The following is a 21,751-nucleotide window of genomic DNA, read 5'->3' as shown; positions in this document are numbered from 1 at the left end:
GTGTGCTCGCCAAATATTGCCTTAGCGTTAGCAGCAAAGGACCATAGCGGTAGTTAAGATTGACGTCCCAAACTACAGACTGACAATGCGATGATGTAGGCCGTCAAATACGTTGAGATAAGAAATACCTTATGTAGTGCTCAATAAGGATGAGAATGAAACTATTTATTTTGTGTTGGTTAGGTGGTTAGCCGAGCTCACGGTTCACCTGGTGCTCAGTGGATACCGGAGCTCAGCAAAAAGTAGATGCAGCTATCCATTGAGACGTGCGGTCGTAGTCTCAATTGGTTTGGTTAATTAGTCAAATTGCATATCCTATGTCCGCATTGTCAAGGTGTATGCAAAATTTCACGATCGTTTCATTAGTCAAGATGCGAAAGCGTAACGAACAAACAAACTCACTTTCAAATTTATAATTTTTTTTATGTAGTGTTGTAGTATGGATTAACAATTTTGCCCAAAACCAATTCTGCTAGCAATTCATTTACCAGTTTTTAGGCAGAAATTATTAGTTAATTTTTTTTGTGGATTTGCCGAATTCATTATTTGGATATAAAGAACTTATTATATTTTTATTATTTATTTCCTTTGACGTACAGAACAGAGTACCTTGTAGTTAGTACCCATAAAATAATATAAGCCGAAAGTCATACAAAGCTTATCCCATAAGTTAGAAATATTTTAAATTTAATGACGTCACTATCATTATAGTGAATTGAATGCGTACGAGAGAAAGACACCCAGTTACGCTCGTTTTTCTCACACATCTTTAAAATATAAAAATTAATTTGTGTTGCCACAAAAATATTTACTTTTTCATTTTAGGTAATAATTTTTTTTTAATGGTCCTATTGGTTAGACGCACGTACGGCCCACCGGATGGTGAGTGGTTACTGTCGCTCATGGAAGTCATTAATGCCAAGGGCACAGTCAAGCCGCAGCCTACCACAATTACTTAATACGTTAATGTTAAAATAAAAGAAATTACAAAATCGATCATAGACAACCCTATTGAATTCACAAGATCGATCATAGACAACCCTGTAAGCCTTGTAAAGGCTCGTTTCGTTAGAAATTCGCAGCCCATTTAGTTGTCCGTCATTAATTACATCTCGCACTTAACTCATTACTCTCGCTCTCGTTTTTAAGCAAAAAAGAACAATAAAGTTTTGCGTTGATTTTGTATATTTCAGTATCCATACATTTAAAATACTGTTTGTTCGCTGAAGATTGCGAAGGCATTAATTGAGTGAGAGAATCGATCTTCTGTGAGAAAATCAGTGAAGTCCAGCAAATTGAATAGTCGGTATCAGCCTGTTAGATTTCCCAGCGCCATAAATTGACAACGACAATGGCAACAGGCGATAACCGCGGTCCTTAGCATTTATAAAGAAAGAGTCCGACGATCCTCAACCGGTAAAATAGTCCGTTCGGTTATTCAACCCGTATATGGAGATGCGTCACCGGATAATTCCAGCTATATTTTTAACGTAGTACATATTGAGGGGTAAAAGATAATTTTTTTAAGCGACATTTACGCTTAATACGCGACATCCATCTCTATAATTAAATGTACGTTTTATTTGATACTAGCGACCCGCTTCACTTCGGCAACTGTAATTTATTATTGATTTCTCCACTATTTAATGGATGTTATTATACATATAAAACTTTCTTTTCAATCACTATATCTATTAAAAAAAACCGCATCAAAATCCGTTGCGTAGTTTTAAAGATTTAAGCATACATAGGGATATAGGGACAGAGAAAGCGACTTTGTTTTATACTATGTAATGATTAGCGTCAACAGTTCGATGTTTTTAATTGAACGTCAATGAAGCTTACTCCATTCAAATAGCTGAAGTTTTTTTTTTATGATATGATTTTCCAAACTTTAAACTTTAAATGGCTCTCCTGTAAAGTTGCAAAAATGTCGCTAAAACCAAATAGCATTTTACCCATCGATATATTATTATCTCTACTCGTCCGAAATAGGAGAATCCTCTTGTCAATTTTTAATACGGTCGGTGCAGCCCTATTTTTTTCTGTCGTGAAGCCAGCGTGTTTTCCGTTTTGAAGGAACATCCATTCAACAATACAATAGGGACATTTGACCTCGCTTTTCAAGTTAAGTGACACTATTTGCTTTATAAAGTCAATAGGCTTGGGTAACTAGTAGCCAGTTTTTTTTATTGCTTAGAGGATTGTACGTGCTCACAGCCCACCTGGTGCTAAGTGGTTACTGGAGTCCATAGACATATACAACGTAAATGCGCCACCCACCTTGAGATATTAGTTCTAAGGTCTCAGGTATAGTTACAAGTATAGTATAGTAGGTAAGCCGTGAGATCTCTATTGTATAAATTAAATGCACACATCGTCTTCTCGCATTAAAACTGTATAATATCAAAACTTACTAATTTTACAGGAGAGTGTTTTAAAGGTTTAACATGTCATTGTGGTATTTTTAATATTAATCATCTTTGCAACATTAATTTTTGATTGTGTACTAGTTAAATTATCTGTCTTTAAAAGTAAGGTAAAATTATGTATTAATTTTGTTAATAGTAGTCAAAACATAGATAGGCTAAAAAAAAAAAAAACTAAACTACGCTCTTTTGACAATATTTATTAGAAAAATGTTGATGATACCAAATGATTCCGCATATGAACTCAATTTCGAATATTTTTGGAAATTGTATACTTTTAATGCGAAAAGACGATATGTGCCTATTGTACGTGTACAAAATTATTATATTGTTAGATTCACTAATGTAGTTAATATGTTTGTAGAATAACTCTAACATTGGTGCCGTCTGTTTTCATTGAAACAAATAAGTATTCCTTGAATAGTATTTCTTGAGCTCGCGATGTCTCTTTGCATCAACCCGCTTAATAAAACCGGATCGCAAGCACGTCGATGTTACATTGTGTTTCGATTTTCACATAGATAAAAATATATCTGCTCTAAGGGGATTTTTTCGTCAGGGTTAGAGATACTTTTTTAGATATTCGCTTTCGCATTGTGGTCTAACAGTCGTTATAGTTTACGAGCGACTGAACCTTTCGCATGACTGTCTACGTTTCAGATAATAATATATCCTGTAAGTTTTTGATAAACTGTGTCCTCCCGATGTTGTTACTTAATCATCACGGACGTAGTCAGTGAATATTTGCTAGTCTGCTGTCTGCTGTCTTATTCGATTTAAAATAGTTTGCACGATTGGAACCCCGGCATAGATCGCATCACTCGATAGAGGGCGGTCATGTGCTAAAAACAAAGCAACAAAGAGTACTTTTAGTGACGCAAAAGTCGAATTGAAGTCTGAGCCATGGGGATGAACTAGATAGATTCATACGCGAAGCAGCTGCTCTTGAGTTGTTAGGTCTCCTTCGGAGGCGCTCGGGCAGCTGTTAGCAAATCCCACCCCTTCTGGCTGAGCCTTTGCTCGCTCACCTGTCCTAGTGAAACTGGAAAAAAAAGGGATGAACTAGCATGTCCAAATAATTTGCAGAATTTCCATAGAAGCGAATTGCGGGAGCAGTTGACGAAAGATAAATAAATAAAATTATAATTTATTTTATTTGTACATCATAGAAGAATAAATATCTATCAACTAAAATAGATTACAATAAAATGATTTAAAATCTAACATGTAATTAAATTTACGTAAGAATGGTAGTTAGTCAAAAGTAGTTAGATTTAACATAAATTATTGAATGAAATTTGAATATTTCAGAAAATAGCGTTATAATTAAATTTACGGAATATCACACATGACCACATACAAACAATTTAAATGGACATTTTCACAAAATAATAGTACTAATATGCAGTAGGAGTGACGAGACGCAACAGTATCATGTAAACGTGTTTAACTGACCAAGGCATTTTTTAAGAAAAATCCAGCGTCTCTAAATGGCAGATTCTAATTTTTTCCGCCAACATTTTAACCACACTATTTGAGCTTCACCCGATGCGACTCATAAAAATGCTGGAATTCCACGAAGAATTACCGCAATGAGTCTGTATTTCTATCGGTAAGCATCCCCGATGCGCTACAGAACCTTGGGACCCTAATTATCCTGAAGCCGCCGCTGCACTGGTTATGAGAAGCTTCTGAAATTCGAAAAGTCGTCTGATTATAGCAACGTTTTTTTCAAAGCATTTGTATGCGAGGGCCAACCTTCACGGATTCCATCACGGAGAGTAATAGTGCCACGATGAATGTACCAACGCCTTAGGTTACTCAAATGAGGTTATTTCTCGAGGCTTATTTCCTGAAATCATTTTGAATACGAATGGCGAGGTTTTGTGGAGAGAGTGGATTTGTCATAGCGACCTCCTAAAAATTTGCGCATGATATAATACAATTGATACGCAATTTTCAGCGAAATATCTATACTATATTAATACGTGAAGCAAAAACTTTGTATCCCTTTTTACGAAAATTGCGCGGACGGAGGAGTATGAAATTTTCCACACTCATAGAGAATATAGAGAAGAAGTGTACAATGCTAATATTTTTTTTAAATAATGCATAAAAGATACATTACATCAATAAAGAAAACATTACACACACTACATACCATGTATTTGACGCACACACTTTCAAACTTTTGTTCTTGGCGTCTGTTGTCAAATTGAGAATAGATTAAATATTGTTTGTCTTTGTTAATATTACAATTCCAATTAATTATAGTCGAATTTCGACTACTGCGGGACCTCTAGTACTTTTAAACAGGCAAATACGAGTATAGTTAGTATCGTTTTGAGACCTGCTTTAGCGGAATAGTAACTATATGGTTTTTTGTTGTAGTAAATACTTCGTTTTTTTTTTCTCAAAATAACGAAAAAGAGAGAGAATGAAACGAAATACGAATCTAAATATTTAAGTCTGTAACTTATTTAATCGATTTTCAATCATTGCACAAACATTAATATAATATGTACATCATAATTACGAAATTAATTATTATTTATTAACAAATATGACATTGAAGTTTTTAATGTTGATGAGCATTTGGGAGTCTTAACGACGAAAGGAAAGATCTTTCACCGAGCGGGTGGTATTGCTCGGTAGACCGACGGTCCAAATGTTGTTGTTCGGGACTTGTATATATGCGCTTTATCTTTAAAATGTCGTAAGCGAGATTCAGGCATCTGTCAATTATCTTGCGATGATGGCTACCCGCCACAAGCAGAAATGCAGAATTTTCAGTATGCTTCATGTACCTAGACTTCGGAACAACATTAATCTGAGGCGGAAATTATGACGTCATGAGCTTTAATCAATGAGCACGCTACGAAAGCTTGGAAGATGTTTCGTAGTTCAGTGTATGTTATTTTAAGTAGAATTTACTTTGCTGCTTGAATAGAAATTATTAAAAGTCGGTTAGCTAGTTGCCAATATCTGGTATTCATTGTTGTTATTAGCATTATACTGGTGGTAGGTATTTACTGGTGGTAGGACCTCTTGTGAGTCCGCGCGGGTAGGTACCACCGCCCTGCCTATTACTGCCGTGAAGCAGTAATGCGTTTCGGTTTGAAGGGTGGGGGCAGCCGTTGTAACTGTACTGAGACCTTAGAACTTATATCTCAAGGTGGGTGGCGCATTTACGTTGTAGATATCTATGGGCTTCAGTAACCACTTAACACCAGGTGGGCTGTGAGCTAGTCTAGTCATCTAAGCAATAAAAATATGTATACTGATGATGTTTAAAATAAGAATTCAACGATTTGCTTGAACCGGATTTGTTTAGTACTTTTAGAGATAAAGAATTATTTGGGCTACACGCTGTTTAGAGTCAGACGGGAAAGGGTTTTATTTAATTTATTATCCACTTTGAATTTAATCCGCGACCGTTCATCTTCGCCGTGTCGACCCGCACTTTCCTGGTTTTTCTGTCGTTTTTTTTTTTGTTCATTTTGTGTTGTTCGAATATAATTTACCGTAAAAGGGGTGCATCTCAATCTTACCCGATAATGAGAGCATTTGTTAAGTAAGCATTCCGATAAACTGATAGATAAGCCCGGAAATTTTGTAACTTGCGTATTTCGCAATGATAATGATATCCTGCCATACCTTGATACCAACATTTCTAATGTGAAACGGATGCGTTCCTGTTTCAAAGATATAATTTTTCTTTATACACTTGTATGTTATACGGTCCAAATACGGTTCCAAATTAGGTCTTGTTTGGACATCAAGCTCCACGTTCCCCTCCACGAGGCCAAGTATCGCAGCAGATGAAAAACAATCGTACAAGTGTAGTGTGCATATCGCCTAACCTTATATTTGTAACTGCACACACTGAAATTATGACAGTATTACACGAATTGTCGACTTGAACAGTTCTCTTTTATTTTGACTACATCACTCCAATACGCAAGAGAGATTGATGCAGCGGGAGAGTCACGACCCTCAGTAATGAGAAAACCTACGCAAGGAAGAGGAAGATGTTATACGCGCTGTTTACATGGCGCCGAATCTTGGACGATAAGACGAAGTGAGAGGACAAAGATCGACGCTTTTGAAATGTGGTCTTGGAGGCGGATGTTGCGAATTCCATGAACAGCACGCCGGACCAACTTATCCATTCTGAAGGAACGCGGTATTACCACAAGGTTGTTCGCTATCTGCTTCCAACGTATTCTCCCGTACTTCAGTCACATCGCTCGTAGAGACCCGATAACTTAGAGAAACTGATGGTAGTTGGTCAAGCTGACGGGAAAAGATCACGTGGACGCTCACCTACCGCTGGTCTGATCTAATAAAGACTCTCACCGGTCTACCAATAACAGAGGCTATAAAGACCGCCGAGGACAGGAAGACGTGGGGAAGCATGTTGCATTGAGTGATCAACATTTCAAACTAGACTCGACCTTCAGCAATTAAGAGACCGACCAGACAACAAAACACAAGCTTGATGTGCCGACGAGTAGGTTACTTAAGATACGAAATTCATTTGAGTGTTTGTCTGTGCGCATGTACAACAAAATCCGACAAGATGCTTAGAACCTACATATACATAGGTTTAAGAAAACTATTAAAGAACAAAGTCAATTATATCTAGAAGATTGCACAAAGTGGGAATGAGTTGCTCGCTCCGGGCATTTCAATATTGCAAATCTTGGTAACGTTAAAATACCTCTTGAAAAAATGAATATTAAAAAAAAACCTAATATTTAAAAAAAAAACTACATGCCCGCTGAGTTTCTTGCCAGTTTTTCTCAGGACGGAGGCTAGTTTTTGTGAATTGACGGTAGTTCTTTTTTATGTTCAACAAATATGTACTTTCATTTATGTTGAATATTTTTTTTTTGATTTGATTTGATTTGATTTGATTTGATTAGAAGAATATTTACACTCACACACACGCGCGCTTACGGAAGTTGCATCAATGCTAATCGCCTAATTCATGCGTGAACGAGTCACAGATAGCAATCATTGTTAATCAAACTCGCTGAACCGTTTCCACGCACGTAATTGCATTCCCTTTTAGCCGGTTCCATTCCTATTTCAATATTTATAAATGTTACAATCTATATCGTATATCGATTTATTCATCGTTGCTAAATTCTTATGCCTCATATTATTTTATCTTTAAAATCGTTGCTGGAGCCAATACATCTTCTTCTCCATCGCTCCCTCATTGCTGAGGATCGTGACTCCGTTTTAGCTTGTCTACTGTCAGCCTCCATCGGTTCCGGTCAGTTGAGTTCCGGAGCCAATACATATATTTATTATAAATAGTTATTTTCACTTGGATAGCCTAAACATCATTGTTGACCTCCTGTGAGCACTGTTGTCAATCTGGGCTACAGAAGTGCTCCAGAGGACTTAAATGAAGGTAACTAATCGATTAAAAAATCCATCTACCTTGACTTTACATAAATAACAACAATATCGAGCCATGTGTCGCTTGAATGTGAGATATTTTATAGTAACATTTCTATTAATTTATCGCGTTGGACGGATTCCAAAATTTGTCTAACTTGTATTTTCAGTTTGAAGTTTCGTATAAGTACCTATTCTAAGTTGTCTTTTATCTGTTGAAACGAAAGACCAAAACTTTTTCTTTTTCGTATGTTTTCGTCGGTAAAGTCAACATCAAATATTTTAGTGGGATCTGTTATGTTTGGAGATTTTAGCATCTAATATCTTGGCAGTAGTTTTCCACTGATTTATATCAACCAACGATGATCCATCTGAAGTTAATAATGGTGATCTAATCGTTTAATTTTATAATTACTTTTCTTCTAATCTCAATTAATGTTAGAAACTTAGAAGGCGGTTAAAATAATAATATGTAAATGTCCACGATGAATCCTTCACTCGTCCATGACCACGAAAACTGCAAAAAATTCGAAGCATCGGAAATATTAAAATGGTAATAAATGCGAATTTAAGCTGTAAATGTTGTTTAACTGTATTAACAATTAGGGTAAACCCAAAAAAATTGTAGAAGCTAAGAAATTGCGTACCGTCGTTGAGGATACTGCTGCTGTGAATCACGATAAGGTATCGGGCCTTTACCCGCAGTTTGTACACACTTCTGTGACCTCTGTGTTGACAGAATCCACACCGGCGACTAAACAATGAGTTGGTAATCTAATTTGTCTTGGATCGCGTAACGAACTTAGTCTGAAACAACAGGAGCTTGGAATCTGGATTTGAAATTACGAGGATGGTTTGCATTCATAGTATCTTCTGTTAAATATCCTGTAGGACTTTTGATGGTCTTAAATTTGGCTCCTTTCAATAGTCTGATATTGTAACTGTAAAACTTTATTGTATTATTGTAACTTTAAAAAAATGATCACTCTCAGTCTGCCCAGTTCTTAGCACAAAAAATATAAAAGAACAATTCTATTAACAGGCGAAACCACAGTAAAGGAATGTAGATATCCGACCCAATTTTCTGTGTAATGAAATAGCCCTGGGAGCTCGAGTTTCAAAAACTTGACAAATTTTTATTTCACAGAACACAAACATGGAATCTTAATGTAAATGTCAGATGAGTTTCGTGTTGAAGAATCGGTTCTGACAAGGAGAAGAAAATTATTAGATTTCTTTGTTTCTTTTTTTTTTTGTTTTCGTGTGACGCTAATTCAAATTAAATGGCTAAAACATTTTTGTTCTTGGATACCTGGGGATAATGGTGCAAAGATCGGTAAATTTTCTCCTCATGTCTATAAAAAGTCTGATCTGTATGGAATCGGATTTCCTCTTCTTTATTACTTATGTTTAAAAATATGAAGTAAGAAAACGATTTAATTTATTTGAAAAAACGCGACCGGTGGACATTACTATAAATCGGATATGAACTTTTTATTTTAAATATTATTATGTACATGATAATTATTTAATGTTTCCATAACACTATGCTTGATGTTTCTTTTATGTTTAACCGACTTCAAAAAAGGAGGAGGTTCTCAATTCGACTTTATCTTTTTTATGTCTGTTACCTCATAACTTTTGACTGGGTGAATCGATTTTGATGATTCTTTTTTTATTAGAAAATTGACGTTTCCCGTGTGGTCCCAATTCAATTTAGTCCAGTTCTGATAGTGGTAGCCATGAGGAAACCATATAAGTCTTAAATTTGCATTAAGTACATGCGCGACAAATAGACGAATAACTCGATGTCACGCCAACCGATTTCGATGATTATTGTTTTTAGTGTATATTAATTTGTTTTAGAATATCTTCTTTTATCTATTTGAAGTCGGTTTTTGTTAAAGCATGTCTATTTACAATTATGTAAAAACGATTTTTAAGGGGCGTTGTTTTTTTTGTAAATCCAAATTTAGAGTTACTCACCATTTCATTCTACTTACGAACTTCGCAGTCTAATTTATTAAAGCAGCTAGATACTAGAATAAAACATTGAAGATTTTTCCAGTGAAATACATAAAAAATTTCAGAGAAAAGCTCATACAAAATGAAGAATTCCAAGGTAACATTCGTAAGCTTACGGAGCTTATCGGTTTTTGTTTTGTTTAACTTTTTGAGGCTTTTCGTAACTGATTAGCTGTTGAATAAAGCGCCTTATCTTCAGATGAAAGTTGGTGTAGCGTATTTCGTAAAGTTTCACCCTTCAGGTATTCTATTAATTACTTCGTTGAATAACTTTGAGCTTTCGTACACATCATAATAGGAATTAACTTAGTGTTATCTTTTAATTAGCTTACAAACACGTTCTGTGGTCATATATTTTGGTACATTTTTTTTATTGCTTAGATGGGTGGACGAGCTCACAGCCCGTGTTAAGTGGTTACTGGATCCCATAGACATCTACAACGTAAAAGCGCCAACCACCTTGAGATATAAGTTTTAACATCTCAAGTATAGTTACAACGGCTGCCCCGCCCTTCAAACCGAAACGCATTACTGCTTCACGGCAGAAATAGGCAGGGTGGTACCTACCCGCGTGGATTCACAAGAGGTCCCACCACCAGTCACATTTGAAAGGTCAAAAATTATTAGTTTTATTTCGGGTTCCTTTAATTCATGTATAGCATATGACGTCATACACTTGGTGATGGGTCAAGTAACTCAAGTTGCTCCATAAGAAGAAAACATTATATAAAACAAATTGATTGAATATTGAGAAACTGATCGAATAAATTTTACACGATATGCTTATCAGAAGTCGTTTCATAAATATATTCGGTAGCTTTACAATACGATCGAGCTTTTAGACAAATTGTGATCTTGTAGACAATCCGTGTTGTCTCATCACTGCTAAAAATCGATTAGAAAGAGCGCCGCATTTTTTAGTGTTTTTGATTGGATATACCATTAATTTTGAAGTTACGTTTGAAGAATTTATAGCATTTTGTTGTGTGATCGGTCGCTTATGGACAAAATCACATAAGTCACTGAGCTTTGCCTTAAAATACAATCTAAATCCATTATTAAGTTTGTAATTAATAAATTATACTTTGCGTAACTATTGGTGGTAGGACCTCTTGTGAGTCCGCACGGGTAGGTACCACCACCCTGCCTATTTCTGTCGTGAAGCAGTATTGCGTTTCGGCTCGAAGGGCGGGGCAGCCGTTGTAACTATACTGAGACCTTAGAACTTTATACCTCAAGGTGGGTGGCGCATTTACGTTGTAGATGTCTATGAGCTCCAGTAACCACTTAACACCAGGTGGACTGTGAGCTCGTCCACCCATCTAAGCCATAAAAAAAAGGTTTATTTGTCGAAGTCTCAAATACATCGATCAAGGTAATTGTTAAGGCGTGCTTAATGCCATCGTTTATTAAGTTAATATTGTTTACAGCAACACCGCCGTGACGAATATTTTCATAGGCATCATTGCTCGTGATCAGCGAAGCGTTAAAAATGCTCCAGTTTGTAAAATATAACTGCGCATTTTATGTTATTCATCACGAGCTCCGGTAGCCGTGATCGTCTAGTGGTTAGGACCCTACGTTGTGGCCGTAGTAACCCAGGTTCGAATCCTGGTCACGGCAGTGATAATAACACTGTCGCGGCGGAGTTCATTTTTTTATTTAAGAAGTTTGTTAAGTGCAAGCTTTGTTAGAAAACAACAGTATGTAGATTTTTATGCCCTATATCGACAGATGTGCTCACGGCCCAATCAGTATGAAGACTCGAGTCCAGGATATGGCACTAGCATTTGGATACCCACGTCTTATCTGAGAATACAACTTCATGTTTCAAGGAACCTGCTAACGGACTTCAGTGAAACACTGAGACCACAATGTGGACGGACGACTTCATGTTAAATTCTCTATGTAAATTTTTATTTATTTATTATGTATATAACATTACTTAAATTAAAATCGAGCAAACTTCCACCGGTATCATTAAATATGAGTAGAGAGTGAACAAACAAAAAGTTATGTAATAAATTAAAGCTTAGAATACACACACATACATATATATGTATATGTACGTATATCTATCTACCTTTGTTTTATCTATACTAATATTATAAAGAGGAAAGATTTGTTTGTTTGTTTATTTCGAATAGGCTCCGAAACTACTGGACCGATTTAAAAAATTCTTTTTCCATTAGAAGCCGACATTGTCCCTGATGAACATAGGCTACTTTATTTAATTTTTTTTTATTTTTATTTTTTGGTTTCATGTGTGTTTTAATGTTTCCGAAGCGAAGCGAGGGCGGGTCGCTAGTTTGTATATATAGATATGTGTAAATATTTTAAAATTTATTAATAACTATATATGTAGAATATAACTAACTTTAAAAATATTCCAAATGCTTTTCTGTATGCTACAAGCGATAAGCAAATGATGTCAACATTAAATAACTTAGTATAACTTAGTATCAAGTATACCCTACCTACACGATCTACGGACATATGTGTTGGAAACATATTTCCTTGCCTTTTCCTTTTAGCTCATTCGTTCAGTGTGAAAAATTGTATGCCTTAAAACATCACCGTATTTGTCGTCTCTACGCTAAGACGTTATAATATAGTTGGCAAAATGTCAACTGTACAGAGTAATTCTGACAAACGTGTCGACATAAAGCCTATTTCACAATATGTATTTTTTTTTTTTTTTTTTTTTTTTTTTTTTTTTTTTTTTTTTTTTTTTTTTTTTTTTTTTTTTTTTTTTTTTTTTTTTTTTTTTTTTTTTTTATTGCCCTTGTAGGCAGACGAGCATACGGCCCACCTGATGGTGAGTGGTTACCGTCGCCCATGGACTTCAGCAATGCCAGGGGCAGAGCCAAGCCGCTGCCTACCGCTTAATACTCTCCACAAGCCTCGTTTGAAGAAGGACATGTCATAGCGCTCGGGAAACACCGTGGAGGGGAGCTCATTCCATAGCCGGATGGTACGTGGCAAAAAAGACCTCTGGAAACGCACTGTGGATGACCGCAGTGGCTCCAGGTAGTATGGATGAACTCTACTCCGGTGGCGGGCGGTGCGATGGTAAAAACGAGATGCCGGTATCATCTCGAACAATTCCTCAGAGCACTCCCCATGGAACATACGGTACAGAATACAGAGGGAACCGAAGTCCCTCCGCAGACCCAGAGGCTCCAAACGATCCGTGAGAATGGGATTATCGACAATCCGAACGGCCCTCTTCTGTATGGAGTCAAATGGAAGAAGCTGGTATTATATATTTGACTGATAGCATTTACTTTACGCATTACATAAGCAGGGTATTATTATATTTACGTTTATTCTTCTTCTCAGTCGTGTCACTCTTGACAGAGTGGTCGTGATCGTCATGTAGTGTTGGAAGGGGCAGACTTGATGCGTCTCACGATGTCGCGCCATCTCTCCCTGCTCGAGGCCATTCTACTGCACTCATTTAGGGGACCTCCCACTGCAGTTTTAATTTGGTCGGTCCACCGCATTGGTGGCCTCCCGCGCGGTCTTGTACCATCAACGCTTTCCTGTACAACGAGGCGTTCTATGAACCGGCCATCTCGTCGCTAAACGTGTCCGAAGAAATTCACCATTCGAGACTGTACTATACCAAATACCTAGATGCTGCTTGATGCCGACTTCGTTATATTTATAATACGTTTATAAGTAAGCGAATTATAAATACTGAGAAACACTGGCTTATTTATTTATTAAGTTTTCATTGCACATCAAGTTATTCGTACGTTTTTGTTCATACCAAATTCACAACGTCAAAATCTTACGAGGTGAAGCGGAAGAAAACCTAAATGAAGGACGTATGCAATGTACTATATTTTTTATTTGTTTTAAGTGTCACAATATTAATACCGCCACCCACCTTGAGACGTTAGATTGAAGCCTCTATCTATAGTATTGTCTGGCGAATCTTCCATTTATTACTAGAACATATGACTGATTCGCCACATAACTAAGGAGATCGACGGTAACTACCCGCACAGGGTTGCAATACCACCAGTTTTTTTCCTACCTATTGGCTTATAGCCTAAGTTGCTATTCCTGCTACGCCCGGACGGGTAGGTGAGCTCACGGGGTCAACTTGAGAGAATTTGATAACACTAGCCCTAGCAAGAGCAGTGCTTCACAGAATCTACCACCGGATTGTGAGCTCACTGAGCTCACAATCCGGTTGAAACACCAGAAAAGACGATATCTCCATAATGTAGAGACTGGCTCATACATTACACATTTTAAATTGCGACTTTGCTCCAAAATGCTGGGAGTCCTCAACAGAGTGTAGCGGTACTTCACGCCTGAACAAAGGCTTTTGCTTTATAAAGCACATAAGTCCGGCCTCGGGTAGAGTACTGCTCCCATCTCTGGGCCGGGGCTCCCAAATACCAACTTTTTCTATTTGACTCCATACAGAGGAGGGCTGTTCGGATTGTCGATAATCCCATTCTCACGGATCGTTTGGAACCTCTGGGTCTGCGGAGGGACTTCGATTCCCTCTGTATTTTGTACCGTATGTTCCATGGGGAGTGCTCTGAGGAATTGTTCGAAATGATACCGACATCTCGTTTTTACCATCGCACCGCCCGCCACCGGAGTAGAGTTCATCCATACTACCTGGAGCCACTGCGGTCATCCACAGTGCGTTTCCAGTATTTTTTGCCACGTACCATCCGGCTATGGAATGAGCTCCCCTCCACGGTGTTTCCCGAGCGCTATGACATGTCCTTCTTCAAACGAGGCTTGTGGAAACTATTAAGCGGTAGGCAGCAACTTGGCTCTGCCCCTGGCATTGCTGAAGTCCATGGGCGACGGTAACCACTCACCATCAGGTGGGCCGTATGCTCGTCTGCCTACAAGGGCAATAAAAAAAGACATTCTACTGTTATTTGATCTACAAAATTAAAACATTTCTTTATTTATTTTTTATAATTGCTTAGGACGCTTTTGACCAGCAATTGCTTTGGACCAGCTCAAAACCCTCTTGGTGCTAAGTGGTTATAGGAGCCCATAGACATTTACTACGTAAATTTGGCCACCTACCTTGAGATATAAGTTCTAAAGTCTCAGTATAGTTACAACGGCTACCCCACCCTTCAAACCGAAACGCATTACTGATTCACGGCAGAAATAGGCTGGGTGGTGGTGCCTATCCGTGCGGACTCACAAGAGGTCCTACCACCAGTAAAAGGCCGGTTGGCAGTTCCTCGGTGTAATACTCAAAGAACACTGCCGCCCATACTCCAGTGAAGTTCTTGGTCACCCTTGCGGCATACATGGGAAGAAATAGGCTGGTGTCATTCTAGGCTATCGCATAGCTAATAAAGGGTCAGAAAACATGACGTCACAGAATAAAATTGGGCTTTGACAGTTATAAATAAAAACCACTGTTATTCTTAAATTCGCTGGCGCAATCGAAGCATTCGCCACAGTGAAAGTGCTCCACTTTATATAATTTTACTGAGTGTTTCAGTTCGATAATCACCAGCTCCAGTAGCCGTGATCGTCTAGTGGTTAGGACCCTACGTTGTGGCCGTAGTAACCCAGGTTCGAATCCTGGTCACGGCAGTGATAATAACACTGTCGCGGCGGAGTTATGTTTTTTTTTTTTTTTTTGTATTGTTACTAGCGCTAATAGACGTCTTAGCTTGAAACCTTCAGTATGAGACATGAGGTCGAAGCCTCAATAGTATTATATAGCAGCTATATGATCTAGGACATCCTGCCAACAGGATGGTGGTACTAATGCGTACTTAATGCGTCTTACCATCACTAACTAAGCAGATTTATATATTATTGCACGATAATATTTCTTGAGCTATGAGGTTGATGTTTGCATTGCATTGTTTTATTTTTATTATTATAAGGGCGGCCCGACCTTTAAACCGAAACGCATTACTGCTTCACGGCAGAAATAGGCCATGTGGACTCACAAGACGTCCTACCACCAGTAATTACGCTAACTATAGTTTTGCGGGTTTTATTACACGATGTTATTCCTTCATCGTGGAACTCAATCGCGAACATTTGTTAAATACGTATTTCATTGGATAAATTGGTACCAGCCGGCGGGATTCGAACACCGGTGCATCGCTACGTACGAATGCACCGGACGTCTTATCCTTTAAGCCACGACGACTTCTAAATTAAAGTCGTCGTGGACTAAAGGATAAGGCTGTACGTCAAGCACGAAAATCTATCGAATTCGTAATATAAATGTATCGAGTTCTCGATACGAAAACCGATTATTACATTAGATAGTAGTACTCGATAGCCAATCTTCGAGATTTACGTCACCGTATGTCAAAACAATTTTCGTGCTCTCGATTATAAGTTTAGAGTTTCGAGAACGTGACAATTCGATTGCGAAAGGATAGTAGTAAATTCATTCGTGCTGTTGAAATTAATTATTTTTATTGACGGTACGTACAGGCGCGGCTAAAATCCTATACATTCTTTCTCGATAGCGATACGAATACTTTTTCGATAGTCATTCGTGCTCGCCCCTCGGGTATCGAATATCAAATCGATTATTACGATAAAGGAACATGCGTAATTACTAAACAATTAAGACAAGGTTGGTTGGACAGGACGGACCCCGGTGACCACATCACGCCAGATGGGCCGTGTAAAGTCGGTCTGTCTAAGCAAGAAAAAACAATGTGTCGTGGTTTTGATTTTTTATCAGTGCTGAGGATCGCGACCTTTACGGAATACATACGTAAAGGTTTTCTTGGGAAACTTGCTAGTGGTGGGTTCCTGCGTCCTTCCACAGCAGAGTTTCAGAGGCGATTTAGTTCCTCTGGGCTACTGAAGCCCTAGTTCGGATTAGTTGACCGACGCCTATTGCTCGGCGTTATATTTTTACGGTCGGGTAGGTAGCATACCGACGCCAACCCTCCTCTTTCCTCATCAGGCTTGGGACCGGCAATGGCAGAGTTTAGAATTTGCCATAGAAAATTCTAAACGACACAGACACTTTATTCGCACTTTAAGCTTCAAATTACGGTTTACTTTAAAACTTGAACAAGAAAGACATCGTCAAAGAAAATTAATTTAAGAAACATTCATAATCGGATCAAAGAAAGAAATGCTGTCTAATTCAAAATCCGAAGAAAATATTTATAAAACATTGTAATGCGCAAAAAAGTTGCCAACAATAAACAACGATCTAATTAGACAATTCCTTTCCGAAATATTCTCTGCGTATTTCACAAGATTTTTTTTCCAAGACAAATATATTTATCTCGCGAAACAGATACGTCCGCGGAAATGAATGCCGCAATGTTGTGAAGTAAATGTATTGAGACTAGTAGGCTTAAGTCGGTTTTGCTCGTGATAAACAAAACTGACTTCTATGTCCTATTCATAGAACACAGTAACTGTTAAGGCTTAGTTTTAATAATAACAACTGTTCTATGATTTGATTTTAGAAATGGAAGAAAATAGTTATCCATCAAGTATAACCCCACTGAGTAACATGTACAGTAAGTGTACGTGTTTTAGTCTTACATGAGACATTTCTATTTTGTTCGGGTTGTATGGTATAATTTTTTTTTAGTGTTGGAAAATGGCCACTTTCTTTTTTTATTTAAACTTATACTGTGATGAGCAGTGGTCCTTTTTAAGTGGTGGGGTGTATTCTGAGCCCACATGGGTGAGTCCCACCACAAGATTATTTCTACGGTGAAGCAATCATACGTTCGTGTCCAACAAAATTTATGCTGTTCTGTCTGAATTGCCGCAACCATTGAATATTATTAAATATATAACGATTAATCTGAACCCAGAAAACGAACGGACAATCAGATTCTACGTACTTGAAAAACAAAAGTCATTTTGAACCTTCTTTTTATATATTTAAATGTCGGAATGTTTCCCGCGCACCCGAACAAATTGGGGGTGAACGAACTCGACCAGACTTCGAGTTGTGAAGGAAAATTCGACAATTTTTTTCTTCGGGATATTTTATTACAATCTCCGAGGTTTCGCGAGTTGCCACATGATTATAAGCACTTTTACGATTTAATCTCGCGTTTATTATGTTCTTTTTACAACTTGCGGTGTACCAGATGTACAGTTTCGGCGGTCAGAGCGACTTACATATGTTCGAAATACAACAAAATTATAGTTGAGATGTTAAAAAACAATGTTCACACGGTATCTACGTCTTTTTTTTTCGGACCGGGGGCCGATCCTCCTACGAGGTCCCCGCGCCTAGGGGTATGTGGGACTGGTCCGCGACTGGGAGACCGCGGGCCCAAGGATGTTTACAGGGCCCTACTCACCAAAAGACTCCCCTGCACTCTTCACCCAAGCGTCCGATCCCCTCCGAGGTCAGAACCCGGATGAGGTAAGGGGGTTATCGCGGTGAACACTACAACCAGACGGTGCAGCTCACCCCAAGAACGCCCGGCCGATGGAGTCTTCGAGGCGAATCAAAAGCTCTGTAACGTCGGCCGTCTCGGTACGGCAGCCCGTCAGGCCGCCCAGACGGTGCCGCTGGTGTCCTGGAATACCCCGCTGGACCAGAACCAGCCTGCCGGGTCGGGACGCGATACACCGCCAACTGGTTGCTCTATTGTTGTCGACACTACTTGGCAGCGCGCTAGAGTGCTGGTAGCGCGCCGGTGTCTGCGTCCTACAATTTAAAAAAAAGCCTGTATTTACTGTACTTGCTATATAAATTGATTTTTCAATCCAAAAAAATACTAAACGAAGCCATATTTCATCAAGTGATATTGCATTCATTTGGGTGATATTCAATTACGCGGCATGTCTATATGCGAACATTGATTATTTGTTAAAACAACGTTCTGTATGCGCAATATATAAAATGAATGCGATGCTCGGCTTAAAACAATGCTATAAACTAATTGGAATATTTGTATTATATAAGTATTCGAATTAAATTTTTTAACCGAATTCAAAAAGGAGGAGGTTTCAGTTTGTTTCAATTTTTATGTGTGCTACCTCAGATCTTTTTTCCATGTGAACCGATTTTGATGATATTTCGGGTGCTTTTCATGTGGTCCCATTTAAATTTTATTCTTTGTTATTAATTCTGACCACAAGTTTTTGAGTCAAATCAAACCCGAAAAATTATAATTTGCGTAATAACTGGTGGTAGGACATCTTGTGGGTCCGTACGGGTAGATACCACCAGCCCAAAACTGAGACCTTTAGAACTCGTATCTCAAGGTAGGTGGCGGCATTTACGTTGTAGATGTCTATGGGCTCCGGTAACCACTTAACATCAGGTGGATCGTGAGCTCATCCACCTAAGCAATAAAAAATAAAGAAGAGACCCTTAATTATGCATATTTAATTGACTCCGCGTATATTGATAATATTCTACTTCGATTTAATGTAAGTCGGTTTACCTTTCCACGGATTCAGTACTGACGCGATTTCCTCCATCAACTGCTTATGTATGCTCGACTCGGGATACAATTTTCATTACCTCTTCAACCTTCGCTTTCTTCGCTGTCGAATACTTGCTAACGAACGTATGCGGGGAGGAAGCCCCTTTTTCTGTCATCAGATAAAGTCCTTACGTGTTTTCGGCACAGAATTTTCATGAGCAGCAAATGAAAAGTCAACGATATTTGCATGTTGATTTTCCGAGTGACGTGTCCTCGACTCGATTGTTTATCGAATGAAGTGTGTGCACTGTACACATCTCAGTATGCTACGCGACATACATACGCGATCATTAAAAATTGACGCTGATATGGTCTCTCAAGACCATCAGCTTAGGTAGAAAAAAATTTAAAATTTAGGTAAGAAAAGAAGTTTAGGTAAATAAGTATAGGTAGGAAAAAATATGGTAATAAATAGCCTTTCTCAAAACTTTGTTTAACTTGATTCTTAATTACGGGCGTGTCGTGTATCATCAACCGCGTGGCAATAGAAGACCTGGTCGCCCTGTACACACTTGGCGATGCACTGTGGAGAGCTAGACGAGAATCTCTGGTCTGGCCGATGTTCAGGATCAAGCGCAAGACAGGGTGAAGTGGAGATAACTTGTGCGGGCTCTATACCAGCGGGTTACCCTAGGACTACTACTACTGCTACTACTGCTACCACTGCTACTACTGCTACTACTGCTACTACTGCTACTACTGCTACTACTGCTACTACTGCTACTACTGCTACTGCTATTACTTTATTACGGGACTATGCCCGAGTTCCTGCCAAATGTTTTTTTTATTGTTGCTTCAAATGGATTAATATAGTCACAGCCCAAATAGTGGTATAAAGTTCCAAAACGAGAATATCGCGAGAAATTTGTGATAGAACACACAATTTTACTCAAAGTTTTTAAATGTTTATTTCATTATGTTTGAACTGAAGACTAATTGAAAAATAAATTTTAAAACGTTAAACGACATATTGTTTTATTTATTGTGTAGACGTTTGGACGAGATCGCCCTGTGTTCAGGGGCTACCAAAGTCCGTAGATATCACAACGTAGACACAATTTGACCACCTTGACCACCGCTTACCTTGAGACTCGAGACAAATGTCTGAATTCTTATAATTATTGCGGGTTTGATCTAAGTCGCCGTGGCCTAAAGGATAAGACGTCCGGTGCATTCATGTTGAAGCGATGCACCGGTGTTCTAATCCCAGGCGGGTACCAATTTTTCTAATGAAATACGTACTTAACAAATTTTCACGATTGACTTCCATGATGAAGGAATAACATCGCGTAATAAAAATCAAACCCGCAAAATTATAATTTGCGTAATTACTGGTGGTAGGACCTCTTGTGAGTTCGCACGGGTAGGTACCACCACTCCGCCTATTTCTGCCGTGAGGGAGTAATGCGTTACCGTTTGAAGGGTGGGGCAGCCGTTGTAACTATAATTGAGATGTTAAAACTTATATCTCAAGGTGCGTGGCGCTTTTACGTTGTAGATGTCTATGGGCTCCAGTAACTACTTAACACCAGGTGGGTTGTGAGCTCATCCACCCCTCTAATAAATAAATAAAAAATGTACCTACACTAGAATCTACTACCGGATCGGAAACGCGACCCACTGAGAAGATCCTGCGAGAAACTCAGTGGGCTGTGTCTGAGGGTTAATTTACTCGTCGAGCCCTTCGTCGCAAGCGACGGGTTCGACGAGAACGGTGACCGGTGCTTGAGGTACCTAAAAGGACCGTTAGTGGATCGGGAGGATCGAATTCAAAAGTATAAGCTGACGGATTAGAAGGTTTTTTGGAGTTTACTCCTTTAGAATCGATTTACATATATAGGCCCGGGGTATGAAAATTATGGGGACCAAAATCGTACTAGCATGTCACACGAAATGCGTTATGCGCATTTCGTGTGACATGCTAGTACATGCGCCGGCAGTCCGCCACAAAGCCTCGTACTGATCGCGCGTTTCTCTCATTATTGTATTTTCATATATTTGTTAGTCGTTTGTTTTGTGTCTCGTTAATTTGTTAATAATCTGTAGTGTATCGTGTTGTCGTAATATAGAACTATTTCTCGTATTGTTTCGTTTAATTTTTTATATCCAGTAAACTCCAGTCGTGCGTCGGAGCGGACACACACACTTTTTTTTTTTTTTTTTAGAAATCTTCATTCACTTCGGTCGAATCGATTTTTTCTTTAAACCGGAATATATTTTCTTCCGGTAATGGAAATTTTCTCGAAACAGTCGAGCGAATCAAATATGGAACAGATACAATTACCGCACAAACACTTCCGTAACAGAAAATGTGTCACCATTATTTTGAAGAATGACATCGTTATATCTACGAGTCCACTTGACTCCTTACTGGTGCAATCCTAGCAACTTGTGTTGTATACACATTATACTATAATATTTGGACGAACGAGA

The 21,751-nt window shown here is 38.5% G+C and overlaps 1 protein-coding gene and 2 non-coding genes across 3 annotated transcripts in view; all 3 read left to right on the top strand.

Annotated features, from left to right (window-relative positions):
* Positions 1-21,751, top strand: part of NGR-A17 (neuropeptide receptor A17) — a 107,394-nt gene that overhangs the window by 13,267 nt on the left and 72,376 nt on the right.
* On the top strand, positions 11,418-11,489 carry TRNAH-GUG (transfer RNA histidin (anticodon GUG)). Its single transcript has one exon. It is a non-coding gene; the product is annotated as a tRNA-His (tRNA).
* TRNAH-GUG (transfer RNA histidin (anticodon GUG)) lies at positions 15,390-15,461 on the top strand. Its single transcript has one exon. It is a non-coding gene; the product is annotated as a tRNA-His (tRNA).

The sequence above is a fragment of the Bombyx mori genome, chromosome 5, assembly GCF_030269925.1.
Source record: "Bombyx mori chromosome 5, ASM3026992v2".
Lineage (NCBI taxonomy): Eukaryota > Metazoa > Arthropoda > Insecta > Lepidoptera > Bombycidae > Bombyx > Bombyx mori.
The sequence above is the reverse complement of the archived record's forward strand: the minus strand, read 5'-3'. Positions and strand labels throughout refer to the sequence as shown.